General features: G+C 41.7%; 1 protein-coding gene across 3 annotated transcripts in view; it reads right to left on the reverse strand.

Moving 5' to 3' along the window:
* PLEKHG1 (pleckstrin homology and RhoGEF domain containing G1) overlaps positions 1-17,545 on the reverse strand; it is a 223,515-nt gene that overhangs the window by 150,266 nt on the left and 55,704 nt on the right. For all 3 annotated transcript variants that reach the window (XM_044760907.2, XM_044760909.2, XM_070490870.1), the window contains exon 2: positions 15,311-15,395. The gene's annotated coding sequence lies outside the window, so the exon portion shown is untranslated. The remainder of the gene's footprint in view (positions 1-15,310; positions 15,396-17,545) is intronic.

Consider the following 17,545-nt stretch of genomic DNA (forward strand, 5'->3'; position numbering starts at 1 on the left):
ATAATTTCCTGAAAACATAAGACTTAACTGAACAGATACTAGAAGCCTGCAACATTCTTAAAGTCAACTCTCAGTCAAAGACTAAGTACCCACAAAGTCACACGTGAAAATTCTCTCCAAAAAGTCATGTTTACAGCAATACAATATTTAAAAAGGCTGGTGCTTGAATATTTAGGAATACTAGAAACTTGAAATCTTAGTAGTTGGGTAACCAATGGTGATACAAACTTAGCCTTAATATGTGTTTTAAACAGGCCCAATTTTCATGTTGTAAGACTTAAATGGTTGGCATTCCCAGCTCCAGAGTAGTTTAGCAAATCAGTTTTTAAAAACCACCTTTCTTATTCCTCATCAGTTTAAAATATGTATGTGTGTGTGTTGTGTGCATATATATATGTACATATATACACGCACACTACACAAACCCTTTGTAGAAAAAATAATCTTACACATGCAGTTGGTATGACGGCAACTGTACGAGGCTAGAAGACAAGATAACTTGATTCTAGTTCAGTCTCTGATACACATTTGCTGTGCAAATTTGGTGGCATCACCAGCTCTCTCTGGGCCTCACTTTTCTCATAAGTAACATGAGATATGTAGGCCCAGGTCCATTCAGTAAGGATGAAGTAAGCACAGAGAGCGGTAGAGACACTAGGCTCACTGGCTATCTGGAAGGTAGAATTCTGCCCCAAGCAGAGCAGAGGGCATCTCATGAATGGTGCAAGATGACAAACAGACGCACGTTAGCAAGGAATGGACCAATGTTGCAGAGGGGGTATGGGATGGGGCAGTCACAGGAGAAACAGCTGGACAGAGCCAGACCACAGAAGCTCGTGAAGGGGGAAGCCAGTGTTATCCCGTGGTGGCCTCAGCCTGTTGAGAGGAAGGCCAAGTTTACCCTTGTTCCTAAACTCTTTCTGGGCAACATTCCAATCTGAAGACACTGGCTTACTTCAGACAACCTCCTCCATCGGACTACCTCTGACCCTTTTAATACATTTTGTCCACATTATATTTAAATAACTTGCCTCTTTTATCCAGGGTGGAGGGAAGACACAGAAGAAACCACATATCTCTGTTGCAATGTTTTATTGTTGCTGCTGCTGTTGTTGCTTTAAATGGGAAATTCTTGCTCAAACAAGAGCATTTGCAATGTGGAAAGAAGGGAAGGGGACACAGATCATCTACTGGATAGGCGTTCCACTTAACAGGTGGAAGCAAGGCCCCATCATGGGCAGACAGGGCCGCTGAGGCCATGTTTATACATTACGAATTCCTTTGGCCTCAACTGTGCCTTTTGCTTAACTACCTGATTCCAGATTGGGGATTCCATGCTACCTCAACCAACGTCCCCGGACAGCCAAACCTTAATGAAAAAGAGAACAAATGCCAGAAGCAGCTGGGGGTCTTACCGTCTACTGTATAGCTAAGAGAACAACAGCCTTCCCCCAGTGGTCTGCACTGGTACCATCAAGGAATTGAGAAAAACGATCCAGAAAGGCCCCTGCCTAGCCTTGACATTAATTATTAAATCAAATCATTAAAACCTTGACACATGCAGGAAAAAAGTTCTACTTTTTTTCTACAGCTTTCTTTTCTGACAACATAGAATGACTGGAAAAAGAGGACAACAAGGAATTTTGTTCTGCAGTGATAGTGGCATAAGGACTACACTTTATGTAAGTAACTTGTAACCTACAAACAGATTGAGTTCTCAATCATTCTGGGTCCAGACTCAAAGCCTGGAGTCTGGAACACATTTTCCCATAGACAGATCATTATAAAGGATAAAGAGGTCACAAAATCGCCTACATTGGTCTACTTAGCTTGGGTGCTAAATACCACAAGCAACCTGTTCTTCTGATTACAACCTAGTCCTACCCAGCTGTCCAAGCCAGAAGGCTGGAAGCCCTCCTCAGCAGCTCAATTATTGGTCTACTGTCCTCACGCCCTGTCTCTACAGCCTGTGTCTGAGTCGTAAAGATAAGAGGAATAGAGAACAGAGATTATTTTCTAAGAGTAATTTTCCTTTAAGACTCCATGAGATATTAGAAGCATCTCCCCAATTCCCCATAGAATATAGTACGACTCTGGCACGTGCTCCAAAGAAAAAAGCCCCAATTGGCCAAGGATGGGCTCTGAGCACGAGTGATTCTGGACGGCAGGGTTGGCTGGATTGCTGGCACCTTCCAGCCATGGAGAACTTGCAACTTAGAGCAGAAAATGAAGACAACACCACAGTCGTTCATAACATGAGATATGCTTCCTCTCCCACCAGGGTGCCAAGAAATAACTTGAGGAACTTGGTAGAAGGATGGGCAGTCTGCTATAGTATGTAGGGATAAGAGCCAGGGATTTACAGATAATACTCAGAACTATGTTTTATTTAGAAAACAAGAATCCAGTAATTAAGTACAACAGCCCCACTTTCATGGGCACCGTTGGCTGCTAATCCAGCATCCATTCTCCACTTCTCCCTCCCCAACAACAACCTGTTTTGTTCATATATCCACTCCCTTGTTCCTTCTACTCACAGCCATGCTGTACAGGTGCAGCTCATCCCATCCCCAGCTCTAGTGGTGAATCCTGATTAATCTAAGCCAATCAGTGCATGGCATTCTTAGCACAGTCATTGCTCTTGATGACATACGTAGCCTCATAGGTTGGAAGAAGAGACTTGTATTCCACAGCTGGGGAGAAGTTCCTCTCTTTCTCCTGGTTCATACGGACGAGGGAATCTGTTAATCCATCTGTATTTAGCAGCCATCTTGTGATCATTTAGGAGAAGCTGCTTGAGAAAGAAGCCAAGAAAGATGGCAGAGCAAAAAGATGGGAGAGACTGAATCCTCAGTGATGCTCCTGAGTCACTGAGTCAATGAACCTTAAAGGCCACTCTCCCATGAGAGTAGTTTAATTTCTTTTTGTTTTAGCAAATTTGAGTAAGAGTCTCTATTACAGTTGAAATGTTCTATTTGATAAAGTGAAAAATCAGTGGAAAAAACCCAATGAAACCAGTAAACCAGTGAACGTACAAAACGTTGGGGATGGGGGAGGGGAGATAAAAGATGCAAGGAATGTGAACATTCTTTGAATGTTGGGGAAGAAAGTGCCTTACATATCTCTAGTATTTTCTTCCTGAGCATGCACTGATCTGTTAAAATAAAAATTCTTCAGAATACAAGTCTTCAATTTGCTATAAATCTAAAGTACAAAATGCTCACCATTTGCTCTAAATGGTTCACTTGGGAACCACATTTTCCTGAATCAAGATATCACATTATTTAACCCATTTACTGAGCAACTGCTCAGTATAGAAGAGTGAGAAAACTAAATAACCGGCCTTTAAGGCTAAAACCTGGTAGTGGGGGAGAGATAATGAATCCTCTATCTATATATAAATGTAAACATCTGATGTTTAAACTGGTGCTCCCAAAGCATGGATGATCTGTTTAACCATAAGTCTGAATGAACTTCCCAGAAATAGTTGGAAATAATTAGAAGAAGAAGTTTCCTTGGCTGTCTTTCAAGATGGTCAGAAGAGCGATCACAGAAGAAGAAAAATAAATTAAAGTGTTCAATATCCCACAGCAGGTCAGCCGGTCATGTCAACGAACCTCCTTAACCATCTGTTTTTTGTTCTCCAAAGTGACCCCATGAGCATCATAATCATTCTCCTAAGTGTTTAAATTTTCTCAGATAGAAAAGCTCATGTTCATAAAAAATCATAAATGTGGAAAACTTTGAGATTTTGTGTCTAAGAAACAGAGAGTTGAGACTGGTCTCTGGGTATACAACATAGTACAGAAATTCATTGAGTTTCAAAGGGAAAAAGCCCTCCAGCCCGATGAGAGTCCAGCATTTCACTATTCTCTTCTCAGGCTCACTCAACTCTACACCTCCAGTCAGAACGAACTTAAAAATGGAGCACTGGGGCCGGCCCGGTGGCGCAGCAGTTAAGTTCCCAAGTTCCGCTTCTCAGCGGCCCAGGGTTCGCCGGTTCGGATCCCGGGTGCGGACATGGCACCACTTGGCAAAAAGCCCACGCATAAAGTAGAGGAGATGGGCATGGATTTTAGCTCAGGGCCAGTCTTCCTCAGCAAAAAGAGGAGGATTGGCAGTAATTAGCTCAGGGCTAATCTTCCTCAAAAAAAAACAAAACAAAAAAAAGGAGCAAGTTCCAAAAGACTCCTGGTAAATGGTTGTTTCTACAGGAAAACGTGTTACAGGTTCTAGTGGTATATATGGTTCCCGGCTCTGCCTGTAAAAGCGTTTTAGCCCATAATGATGCTTAAGAGTGGAATCTAATTATAGGTTATCAGCGTTTTTATGGAAGAAAAGGTCTAAAATACCAAGCAGTGACCCTGACTAGGAAGATGAGGAGCCGAAAGGAGGAGGGACAGGCAAAGATTTCCTTACCCTCTCCTTCAACCCAGCATCACTCATAACTAGTAAATCCTCACCTTGGGATGTACAAGGGACTAGGACTATCGTGATATGCATGTTCCTCCTTTCCACAGCCCACTCTTCTCAATTATTTACTCTTCCTTCCTCTCCCAAAGAGGCTCAGACAGGCCATCACTTTCATCGTCTCCGCCTCCTCCTCTCAGGATACCAGGCCCTATCTTATCGTTCATTTCAAAGCACTCCACCTACACTCTTGCCACAAAATAAATATGTCTGGGTCTTAGGGTTTCAAAATTAAAACTGGGATGAAATATAAATTTGTAAAACTTTAAAGGGCTGTATAACGGTAATGTGCTTCTATTATTGCTCTGACATGTCGATGATATTCTCTTGAATCATTCTTATACAGGATTACTCATGTCTGTGTTACTATAGTTTTACAGCTCATACGTGTACCTCTAAACTCCAATATCAAGATCCCTGGCCTAATAAAAGACGTTAATGCAGGGGCCAGCCTGGTGGCATAGTGGTTAAGTTCACACACTCCACTTTGGTGGCCCAGGGTTTGCCAGTTTAGATCCTGGGTGTGGACCTACACACCACGCATCGAGCCATGCTGTGGCGGCGTCTCACGTAGAAGAACTACAAGGACTCACACCTAGGATATACAACTGGGGCTTTGGGGAGAAAAAGAAACGTTAATGCCACATTCTCTACTTGTGAGAAGTTCTCCAGGACATGAGGTTCGTCCACAAATATTAGCATTTCAGTTGTTTATGGGAACAATGGGAAAGAATATTAGTAATAAGAATTGAGCCACCCCCCAAATAGCCCTAACTACATTTCAGATACAATATGACCTAAATAGACTCTGTTTAGAGCCAGAGGACATCCCATGCATAGCGTTACTTCTAATGAGGAAGAAATACACTCCAAAATATTTTTCAAATGAACTTTTGGAAAACAATTCTGGCTTAAATTGAAGATCGCACGCACACAACATATGCTGCACACGAAGATAGTTTTACTGACTGAATCCTTATCAGTTCCCAGGACTTCCCTACAGAATGCTAGTCCTGATTGTTCAAATGTTCTTCAACAATTGTGAAAATTTTGAAAATTTTCTTTCGAAAGGGCATTTTGCTAAGAGAGAGATCTTGCTGGATCCCAGTGTGGTGTGGGCCGAGGCAGCCCGAGCTTCTGCACCCTCTGAGGCCTCCTCCAGCAGTGCCTCACAGACGGATGAGTGAGCCTGAAGGCACAAAGCAAAGAATTCACTCACTGAGCCAGGCGTTCCATGGACAACACCTCTCCACAGCTGGGGGATGTGGCTTCTAACTCTTCGCTGTCCCTCCTTGACCCCAAAAAGGAAGACTGCCATCCCCCCTTTCAAAGGGCTCTTCCAAAATTTCACAACTTGAAGCCTGGCAGACCAAGGAGACTTCTGTTTTTCCTTAAGTAAATATTTCAACAAATAACTTTTTCTATGGAGGCAAAATATTGCCCAAATTAGTAATATATATTGTGTTTAGAAATAGACTTCGTGCAAGCACATTTAAATGTGACTTTAGGATGGAACACACACCTCGGCAGGTAAAACTTGCCTGCAACTTGTTTTTTCTTCCACCAATCCTTACATTGTTTAAAGAGCGGGCCCCTAAACCACAAGTTAAAATGACAAACTATGGAGTTTTAAAAACTGGCTCTGAATATGGGGTGATTAAATAAAGCTAAAAAGCCCACAATTAAGAAAACTATTCCTTCAGTTTTAAAGTTCCACCACATTTTTATCTCTATAAAAAGATCTTCTGGGTTTGGCCTGCTGTGGTAGTGGTTAAGTTTGGTATGCTCCGCTTCGGCGGCCTGGGTCCACAGGTTTGGACCCCAGGTGCAGACCTACACCACTCATCAGCCATGCTGTGGCAGCGACCCACGTATAAAATAGAGGAAGACTGGCACAGATGTTAGCCCAGGGCTAATCTTCCTCAAGCAAAAAAAGAGAAAGACTGGCAACAGATGTTAGCTCAAGGCTAATCTTCCACAGCAAAAAGAATTGTTTAAAAATTAAAAAAAAGATCTTCTTTGACAACTTTTCCTCAGGCCTATTTTTACAGCACTATCCTCCTCACCAGACTTTTTGCAAGAGAAAATCTGGTTGAGGGGTGGGGAGAAAAAGTTATCTGGACTGACTGAAAAGGCAAAGAAGAAAAATGAAAATCTGCCCAAGAAAAAAAAATTTAAGCCTGGGAAATAATTGTTATTGAGAAAATTAGAACATCTCCTAATTTAGAGTTACTCCATGACTGCATATATTGCCATATTTTAAGAATGCCTAGGGTTTAAAAGACAGTTTTATCAGAAATAGTGGAAAGTAAAATTTGCTGGAGTTTTAAAATTCACTCTGCAACATTCTTCACATTCAGAACTATCAACAAAGAAATTTGGGCTAATCATATCAGATGGGGAAACCTACCTAGGAAATCCCTATACTTAAAACTGATTTAGCTTACTGATTTCCTATAAATGTATGTGAAATTTCTTAATTCTGAATCAAAGCTTGTGAATAGTTAGGTACAAGGCGCCAGGCTACGGAGGTACCATGCATAAGACCTAGTCTTGCCTTTGAATTACATTAGTCCATCAGAGCAAGAATTAACAGTGCTCAAGAAGGCATTTCGAGAAGGATTTAGGATCAGGAAGCAGTGTCAAGAGGCACTACATAATTAAAATTGCTAAATGAATTGTTCAGAGGTTAACTGATACAGCAACTTCGAGGAGGGGGCAGATAAAATCAGGTCGGAGTAATTTAAAAAGGAGCAGGAATGTGAGCTGAGTTTAAAAGGAGAGATAAGGTCTACATAATAGTGTTACTGCCTTCTAGCTCCCTCTGAGAGTCTGCCAAGGGCCAGGCTCTCGCTACAGTTGGCATTGTACACGCACCCTCCAGGTCCACAGCTACACGGAAGTGAGTTCATTGTCATGATTTTAGAGATGAGGATGGCAAAAACCTTGCCCAATGTCTCTTGGGAAGGAGGTGAACAGAGATGCAAGCCCGGGTCCAGGTGACCCCAGAGCCCACGGCATTTCTCTCCCACTGACTCCGAGGAGCCTCAGAGAGAGTTCTGGGTGGTACAAAACACTTTTCCAGAATAGTTGACTTAGAGATGGGAAAAAAAATAAGTTGGAGCTTACAGAGCAAGCAACAACATGTCATTGTGAATTTTAGACGAGACATCTGACACAATTTACTCAGCACTTTGGGTGGACTGGGCTGGTGGGCAGAATGAACTGGAGGGTCATGAGTTCAGACGAACCAGAGAGAAAGAGAATTGGTCCTTCTGCCCGATGCGGTAACACGAGGCACACGGGATGGCTGGGCGGCACTTCACATTTCACGGCAGTAAAGAGGACAGTGGACTTGGAGCTCGTACTTGGGTATTTATAACTCTTCCTGTTTCAAAAATTACAAGTTGTGTGACTTTAGGTAATGACAATTTCTGAGGGCTTCAAGCCTCCTGACTTGTAAAGTCCAATTCATGAGAATAATTGCACAAGACTAAAAGAAGGAAATAAGAAAGAGTATATAGTGTGTACCTTGTGGAAAACGCACAGATGTTCATTTTTTCCCTTTAAGAACGTCGTGGAAATAGAAAAGAAGGGACGAGACAGATGGTGAGGTATTAAGTGAGATTTGGTGACAAATTTGATATTGGGGGTCGGGGTGGGGACGAGGGAGGGACAGAGATGTCAAATAGGCATTTGAAATGATAAGCCTGTACAAATATATCTTCATTTCCTCAAACAGGAGTTAGGAGGTAGCAGTAGTTTCAAGAATAAGTGACTTCAGAGGCGACTGGAAGATCCCAATTGAAAACACCCAGAATAGCATTAAAAATGAGACAGAGGGCTTAGAAAGAAGAGAGAAACCAGAGAAAAATGATTTGGCAATCATTTGTCTAAGAGCCTGGTTGCTGTAATATTCCATTTATAGGGACTTGTGAAATTGCTAGACTCTGTTTTTCTTTGAATGACTATGCTTTAGAAATCAAAGGAATATATATGAAGTTACAACATTTTCAGAAACCAGACCCCACATTTTTTAAGACAAAGAATATTAAAAGAAAATACTCTACTTAATACAGGCCTTAAGATCAATTGCAACTCCGAGTCTTTCAATTTTAAAACACAATGATTGCTTTAATACCCTACTTAACTCTGAAAAGTCTTTATCACAAATGTAATCTTCTTCCAGAACAGGCTTTCCTTATGGCATAGAAAAGGCATGAGGGTGTAAGGCAATAAAACACAGATTTCTAAAAGTATGCGGAGCTTGGAAAATGCAACTGCAATCTCCATGGTTGGGATCAGGAATGAGACAGGAAGAAAGGGACTAAGACAGAGTGGGGTGGTGAGGTCAGCCTTATTCAGTCAACTGGAAGCAGGCCTTGGCCACCTAAAGCTGAGGTGGACAATTCTGTTTTACTGACTTCTTAAGCTTGGTGCGTCTGGTTCAATGCTTCCACAAGTTTTTCAAATATTATAACTAATTGTCCGTTGCAGACACTGGATTCATTATCTACAGCTGCTGAAAGCAGATCTGCCACCACTGAGGGCATCTGGCTCTTTGGGCATTGTATGTGATGGCCTTTCTGTGCCCATTAGATGGTCCCTGGGCCAGCCCCTGGCAGGTGCATTCGAGGTTCCTCATTAGCTGCAGATGTCAAAAACATGAAACCTTCAATAATCCTCTGTGATCCCATACTTCCCGGGGATATGCCATTCTATCTGGGTTCTAAAATACAACAATTACCTCGCATCCAGCAATATAACAAGTTACTCACTTGTTCACCTTCACACAGCTTTGAAACATATAAAGGAAAAATTGACAGAACCAAAAGAAAAAGTCGACAACCCACTCGCACAATGAGAGCTCCCAAATACCTCTTTCAGAAAACGAGGCAAGAGGAGAAAAAGTTAAGTCAGGAAATTGATGATTGGAAGAACAAGGAAACAATTTTGATTTAAATGACAACTTTGTATCTGACCAAGAGAAAATAAGCATTATTTTCAAAGGCACAGAACATTCACAAGTGAACAATTTATACGGGAAGCACATCTCTTCATAGCTCTTTGGCAGTCTACATTTGTCATCTCACTTTTCATCACGGACTGCTTTGCAGACAGGTTATTTGTAGATGTGGGGTTTTTTTGGCCCTGAGCTAACATCTGTGGCAATCTTCCTCTATTTTCTTACATGGGATGCCGCCACAGTGTGGCTTGACGAGTGGTGCTGGGTCTGTACCTGGGATCCGAACCTGGGAACCCCAGGCCGCTGAAGTGGAGCATGCAAACTCAACCACTGTGCTACAGGCTGGCCCCTGTAGACGTGTTTTACCTTCTCTAAGTCACTCTATCAGCTCCCCAAGGGCAGAAGGCTTGTGTTCTTGCCTTTGCATCCCTCACAATGCTTAGTGCTTTATTTGGGGTACTTTATTCAAGGCGGGCACTCATTCATAAAATGGCCATCCTAAACAGGTCACCTTTAATGACATATCCATAACAACTTATGCTAAGTAACTTTCTGCTACCTCTCCTCCGAAACTGTGTTGTCTAAGCAGTCCGAAGGAATCTATCAGATGTTATTAGACTGGAGGTCATTTAATAGCAAAAGATCTAAGGAAGGCTCCTTACACATTACAATTTCAGACGAACAAATGTCATCCTTGGCTGGTCCTTGAGTCAGTGGCTTAGCTAAATGGTTCAAGATGCCTCACAAGTTTCACGTCTGGAACATTCAGGTCAGTCTGAGGGGAGAGCAAGAGGTGAGGGGCTCTTTAAGTAGCAAACTTGAGGGCTGGCTCCCTTACCGGTTACCCAGATGGAGGGCACGCAGCTACTGGACAGGGCTTTGCCTTCCAAATGTCCCCTCTCCCGGCTCCTTCTACAGAGACAGGTCACAATATGGCTTCAATTCATTTATATTTCTTCCTATAACCGATTTCTGTGTTTGTGCTGGTCACTTCCTCTTTCCCATATTTGACCTTAAATCTGCATTTACCAAACTACCTTCCACAGCACAACACAGTAAGAGGTTGAAAACTAGAAGTCAAGGCAGGGGGCTGTGGAGAGGGCAGAGGTATGAGGTGCTTCAGTGAGTTTGGGAACCCCTGCCTGGGACACCTCCTTGGGGAAGACAAGCCCAGGGCAGCATGGGACCGAGTCTGCGGACAAGGAACTTATTAGCCTTGCTTAAATCACAAACTTATTTGACCATGAAGGCCCCCCTCCCTCCTTGTCTTTGACAGAAACCTATTACCATAATTCCACATAGTTGAGGACACACTGTCCTGAGTATCCCCAAAAGCTCACTGCCGGGACCGTGAACCAGCTCCTCATTCCAAAGGTCATCTCACGAGAAAACAGGGGCTTCTTTCTTTTTTTAACTTATATCCTTTTTCCTTCAAGAATGGTTGGGGACACCCTCAAACCTTCACCAACCATAATGAAGGACCTACAATGAGGATGTCCTCCCCCTGTGCCCCCAAAAGGGTCTAGTCGCTATACCAGCTTAAGCAAAGTTCTAGGAGATATAGTTTTAAAACTTTTAATTGTGGTAAAACACACAACATAAAATTACCATCTTAACCATTTTTAAGTATCCGATTCAGTAGTATTAAGCACATTCACATTGTTGTGCAACCAATCTCCAGAACTCTTTAACAGGAGAGACTGGTGTGGTTTTTTTTTTTTTTTTTTGGTGAGGAAGATTGGCCCTGAGCTAACATCTGTGCCAGTCTTCCTCTATTTTGTATGTGAGTCACTGCCACAGCATGGCTTGATGAGCAGCATGTAGGTCCGTGCACAGGATCTGAACCCTTGAAGCCAGGCCGCTGAAGCAGAGTGAGCAGAACTTAACCACAACACCACTGGGCTGGCCCCAGGAGATACTTTTTAATAGAGGAGAGGTGCTCAACACTTAGTCAAATCTGTGTATCTTTCTGAATGGCATAATTTTGTGCTATATTTTTGTAACCATTATATTTACTTATTAAGACATTTTTCATCTTTGATTATACATTTTCAAAAATCATTTTCATGACACCGGTATGTCGAGAGACAATCAGGGGATTTTGCAGTAAGAGAAGCTGAAGGAAAGCATCCCAATGACTGTTTAAAGATCCCACAGTGCATCACATCCATGGCCTCTAGCACTGTGCCAAGAATCCCGCCAGATGGTTATATTATTAGCAACGTCTAGCTCAATACAACAAGTTATTTAATCATGATGTGAATCATTTATGCTGTAGCCACTGAAAATCGTATTAGCTATCTTCCAAACACTCGATCAGCCCTAAGGAAGACACTTACAGGGCCCTGGGAACACAGTGGCAAGGTCACTTACAGGAGAAGCAAAGGCACACACAGTGCTGATTCCTCCCTGAGCGTGCCTTCATCATATTGTTTGTAAGTCTCAGGAGGTAAGAAGCCATAACATTCCAATCCTACAAAGCCTTCAACTTTATACACTTTTGAGCAGCAGGTATGACCCGGGATGGGCTCAGGGTGGGCCTGCTGCAGTGCTCACGAAAGGGCAGTAAGAGGGCTCAGATAGGGATGGAAGGGGCTAGAGTGATGCTCACGCTCCAGAGAACAGCAAGACCACATGGTCGGGCCAGAAGGCACCATTACAGCATGCTTAGTGATGGCAAATTTTTGGGGGAAAACACACCATTTCTAATCTTTGGCATCTTCACCCAAAGGACTGCACTACTCATTCCCCCACTGGGCTTGGAAACCACCAGCGAGAAGAGTGGAGCAGGAGGCCTTGAGCACCCCGTGCTGTGGGTGCCTCGGAACATTCAGTCGGCATCGTTCTTCTCCTCAGCAGCTCAACGCTGGAATTCTACCAGCAGCTTCTCCCCTGACCCACTTGTGTCCAAGAACCAGGGCAGGCGACACCCCGGACACGAAGACACTGAGAATGCAATGTGGCGGCAAGTATAGTCAGAAAAGAAATCAGTCATATATGAGTGCGTGTATATGTATATATTTGGTGGTCTTTCAAAAATGTGGTGTTGCAGCTGAATCTCACACACACACACACACACACACGATACCAACAGAAAACGAATGCTTCTAGTTCCTCTAGGGTCAAGAGACCCTGTAAAACAGGCCTACACTCCTCTGAGTTTTTCAAAAGTTTCTGTAAATCAGGACCACCTAATCAAGCAGTGCTAATTAAGGTCAGTATATCTAAAATTAATTATTTTGGAAATACAGGGGTACTTTTTCCTTCTAAGGGGGCTGGGAAAAGGGACCGCCAAACCGGAAGAGGCCATCAGAACACCTTTCCTGTTGTTGTTTCAAGAAGTTCTGGAAGAGTAAAAAAAGGTTCCTTCCAGCCCAGTTGTCTGTTTTTGTGAAAGGGTAAATTGAGTCTCAAGATGGGGACTGAGCAGTGCAAGGTCATCCCTCTCTGGGGAGGTGACAAGGCCCTTCCAGTGACCGGTCTCCAATGTTATCACCGCAAACCAGAGGCCCAGAGCCTTGATATTCAGGGGAGGGAAACGACTTTTCTAAAGGAGGAAATTAGCTCATTCATTCTTTCAGCAAACATCTGAGCTTCTCTCATACATCTGGCTTTTTCTAGAGCATATAGCAACAAACAAAACATTCAAAGATCCTGGCTCTCAGGGAGTTTATATTTGAGTGGGTACCTATTTTGACAAAGATGTTCCTAAGACATGCAACTCACTTACTTTAAATCAACAAGGGACTTTCAGAAGATATTCTGTCCAGAATTTATATAGTCACTGCAGCTGAAGACTAACAAAACTAGATCACGGCTTCAGAAACAAACAGGACCAGATCAGTCCCAATAATTGAAAATGTTGTGTACTCAGTAAGCCAGATCAGCAACTATGGAAGAACCAAAATTCTAGACTCCCACAGCAGCAAGGAAGCGGGTCAGCCACTGTTCTCACGGAGCACACACCCCCGGGCAAAAATGCTTGTCCAAAATGGGACCAAAGACTCCTGAGTCAAGGCTTTCTTTCCCTTCCCTTATTTTCTGTATCACATTACCAAGCAAACAGAATGTCAATGGGTCTCTCAAGGGAAAAAGTATTTATTTTATTTTAGGAAAACAGAAGGAATGACCACAGCTATCTAACCTAACAATATGTTATTTCTTTCTTTGTAGATAGAAGCATGTGTCCCTCTGATGAGCAGACAAGTCCATGAACTCATTTATAGAGAAGATAATCATTTCTAAAAAAGAAATAATTACTACTCTTCAAAACAAAAGACACTCAAAGGACTGAATCTTTCACATATGTAGACTGCGCCCAACTGTGACCCAGCCAGGGCCACATGACAACTTTCGTGAGCTCTGGGAACTTTGACCCCTTCCTCCTTAAAAAATACTGAAAATTGGGGCCGGCTCCATGGCTGAGTGGTTAAGTTCGCACGCTCTGCTTCAATGGCCCAGGGTTTCGACGGTTTGGATCCTGGGCGTGGACATGGCACCGCTCATCAGGCCACGCTGAAGCAGCGTCCCACATACCACAACTAGAAGGACCCACAACTATGTACCGGGGGGCTTTGTGAGAAAAAGGAAAAATAAAATCTTTAAAAAAAAAAAAAACAACTAAAAATTATATTTTACGACTGTGTTGGTATAAAGAAAAACATAATCCGTATATAATTATTATTATATATTCATTACTATTATGTTGGTTTTTTCCCTGCTTTTAAAAGAAATTAAAATTAGAACATTTTCATGGGCCATTACAAGGATCATGGGCCCCCGGTACTGTGCCTAGTGGATAGGTCAGCTCTGAGAGACAAAATCTTGATTTTTAAGCTACTCAGCATTCTAGTCACAAGTCAGGCAAAGGAACTTCTGGAACTTTCTGCCAGTAGTGAAGATATGCAGTAAGAAAACCACCATTTTACCAGTTCACAAAATACTGATGAACTTTGAACTCCGACACAAGCAAAGTCATCTTTACTCCATTAAAATACCCCTTGTCTGTGTAATAACTGAGTACTTCGAGAAGAATAACATGGCGTATCAATATTTATGATTCTAATACAGCCTTATTATTTTGCTAGTTAAAGACAACCAAACTCTAACTCGTTGCTCTTAACACTCTAAATTTGGTTTTTATTTTACTGTCTGGTTTAAAAAAAAAGACCCTGGTGTAAAATTGAAAATAAACTGATTAGTAAAAAGGGATAATGCTATGCTTAGCAGACTGAGTTTCTTCCTCCATTCCTACCATTTTAGGAAGCATGCGATACATAATCGAACAATGTTGGTTCAACATTTCAGGTCTTGACAAATAGCTTATGATGTGGTCAGAGTATGATAAAGTAAAGTACTCAGGAAAGAAAGAGAATCAAATAATTGCCCAGACTGGAAAAAAAAAAGGGGGCCATCTCCTTCCTTCCTTTGCCTTCTATCATTCATTGTGGTTTTTCAAGTACTCCCACCACAGAATTGGACTGAGCTTTTAAATCTGGAAGCCCAAGAAGGTAAAAAGGACAAGAAGAACTTTTCTGGCCAATGAAAAGCATTTAAAATATTACCTAAAAGACCAACTCATTAACAGTAGAAAGCCAACAAGAAAAATGACTCCAATCAGGCTATGCTGTGGTTTACGCTTCCTGGCTCCATTTTTATTCTTCATGTATGTATTTTGAAGGATACCTTTTCTTTTGCATTTCATCTTTGGTTACAATATTTGTCACCCCCTCTCACAAAACAGTTAAAAGCCAGAAAAATTTTGCCTACAGAGGGTACTGATACAAAAATAACCTAACAAATCTAAATTATGAATATGTTAATCTTTTAACATGTTTCAGACTCAAGTGGCAAAAAAAGATGAAGCCAGCTCACTTTTATAGTTGAAGTTTTGCCGAAGTCTTCACCCACAGACTCCTAACTTCTTCACTTCCAGCCACTGCTCACTTCCAGTCTTCACCTATAGCAGAAACACAAAAAATAAATTGCTTTTTACTTAAATATTACTTTTCCAGAATTGTTTTAATGCAACCTGGATGAGATATCAGGGTTAATTTTAAGTGGCAAAAGAAAGACTGGATGCAAAAGGCCAGAATTTTCCCAGGAAAATGCCCCATCAATGATACTGGTCTATAAATAGACCTATAGCAATAGTCATAACAATTTAATTAAAAAACAAAAAAACCTTAACAGGAATGTGGTGTTAGAAAGTTACTGATGTCCAAGCTCTGATTTTCCCTTTCCCTTGAAACACTCAGAAAATTCCAAAGAGACTTGAACTTTTGATAGCACTAAAAACTAAGTTCAATGACTCGCCAGAAAGCAGGAAAAATTTCCACCAGCAGGAGGAGAGATGAAACCCCGAGGAGCAGAAGGAGAATGAAGGATTTTACTCAGTCACAATCACAGCATCCCCATCTCTGAAACACGAGTCCTCCACAGGACGGCAACAACTTTCTACGGCCATGGCCACTCTATCCCTGAATTCCTCTCCATGGTGTAGCCCATCATTCCTCTCGGCTTCCATCTTTACAAAGTAGTTGGGGTCGGGGGGAGAAGTTCATAGGGGTGATGCTTACTTCTGGTAACATTTGGGGTTGCTGTTTTTCTGGTCATTATTTTTTAAAAGAAAGAACCACAGACATTTCAATATTTGTAGAGTTCTAAAGGACAAATAAACGTGCCTAGAAATTTATCAGCTGGGTATCTCCATGAAAAAGTTACTTGAAAACATTCCAGCTGAAGGAGGGACGAATCAAAATAAAGAGTTAAGAGTGAAAAGTAGTCACATAGTAGCTGGTGGAGAGCATTAAAAGCAGATAAACAAGGGGTCCGCCCGGTGGCACAGTGGTTAAGTTCAGGCACTCTGCTTCAGCGGCCTGGGGTTCACAGCTTTGGATCCCGAGCAGGGACCTACACACCGCTCATCAAGCCATGCTGTGGTGGCGTCCCACATACAAAATAGAGGAAGGCTGGCACAGATGTTAGCTCAGGGACCATCTTCCTGAAGCAAAAAATGATTGGCCCTGAGCCAAACTTCCCCCCCCCACAAAAGAAAGCAGATAAATAAGCAGTAAAGTATACTAATTACTCTAAAAACAGTCCAAATTTTCAAAATTTTTGAAAAAAATATCTAATAAAAAAACTTTACTATAACAACTAGCTCCACCTAAGTCTGAAATCCCAGATCAGGCTATCAAAATAGGGGAATAAGTGGGAGCAGACAGGAAAAGTTAATTTCATTTTGTATATGAGGAGCAAAAAAATGCAGTTTAACCCTATGTTCACTGCAGCATTATTCACAACAGCCAAGGCGTGGAAGCAACCCAAGTGCCCAAAACTGATGACCGGATAAAGAAGATGTGGTGTATATATACAATGGAATACTGCTCAGCCATAAAAATGGCAAAATTGCCCTGTTTGCAACAACATGGATGCACTTGAGGATATTATGTAAAGCAAAATAAGCCAGACAGAGAAAGACAAACACCACATGATTTCACTCATTTGTGGAAGATAAACACATGGATAAAGGGAACAGATTAGTGGTTACCAGAGGGGAAGGGGGTTGGGAAGTGGGTGAAAGGTGTAAAGCGCACATATATATGGTGACTGACAAATAATAATGTACAACTGAAATTTCACAATGTTATAAATTATTATGACCTCAATAAAATAAAAAAGAAATGCAGCTTTACTTGTGACATTAGTAACTGGTTCTTGTTTTTTGTAAATTGGAGAGAACAAAGAAATGAATACATATGTAAACTTAGTTAAGTTCAAAAGCAGCAATAAATAGAATATAGGAAAGGAAGAAATAAAAGTAAAAGCATGAATTTGTCATTTAGATATTTGAAAAAGCAGACGCTAGTTCATTACAGAATGAAATCCCTCACAGGCAGATTTCATGCAAATCTAGTTTTAAAATCCAACACAAAACTAGAATTATTAGAAGAAGATATCATGGGCATGGAAGAGATTAAAAAATGAAGAGTGCCATATAAAAATATCCTTGTGGGTCCATTTGAACATCTCAGTGGAAACAGTTTTCTAAGGTGGTATTTAATTATTAAAACTGAACCAAAAATATAAAACTGAAAAACTAATAAA

Source organism: Equus asinus, chromosome 1, assembly GCF_041296235.1.
Source record: "Equus asinus isolate D_3611 breed Donkey chromosome 1, EquAss-T2T_v2, whole genome shotgun sequence".
Lineage (NCBI taxonomy): Eukaryota > Metazoa > Chordata > Mammalia > Perissodactyla > Equidae > Equus > Equus asinus.